This window comes from Cottoperca gobio, chromosome 8 (assembly GCF_900634415.1).
Source record: "Cottoperca gobio chromosome 8, fCotGob3.1, whole genome shotgun sequence".
In the NCBI taxonomy this organism is placed as follows: Eukaryota; Metazoa; Chordata; class Actinopteri; order Perciformes; family Bovichtidae; genus Cottoperca; species Cottoperca gobio.
Window position 1 is genome coordinate 2,438,202 of NC_041362.1, and position 296 is coordinate 2,438,497.

Consider the following 296-nt stretch of genomic DNA (forward strand, 5'->3'; position numbering starts at 1 on the left):
AATACCAGCAGAATCAGTCTGTAAATATCATGCATGTTTTTCTTTCCTTGTTTTAAACCAAAAGAGCTCATTTATTATGCTGTTCATCAAATGATAAAAAGAAATGCAGCTCACCTGTGTCTGCAGACAGTTTTCCAGTGTCTGATGTTTTTGCGGCTGCGTGTGTCAGAGTTCCTGTCTCTGCAGCAGGAAGCTGTGTTTCTTCTGTGGACGACGCGATTTCAACTTCGGTGAAAACAACGTTTGGGTATTTTTCTTGCGTTAGATGACAGACAAAAGCCCATTTTAGTCCTTCG

At 40.9% G+C, this 296-nt stretch overlaps 1 protein-coding gene across 1 annotated transcript in view; it reads right to left on the reverse strand.

Moving 5' to 3' along the window:
• The window catches only part of baiap3 (BAI1 associated protein 3), a 35,938-nt gene extending 35,642 nt beyond the window's left edge, over positions 1–296 (reverse strand). Inside the window, exon 1 of the mRNA XM_029436786.1 lies at positions 115–296. The gene's annotated coding sequence lies outside the window, so the exon portion shown is untranslated. The remainder of the gene's footprint in view (positions 1–114) is intronic.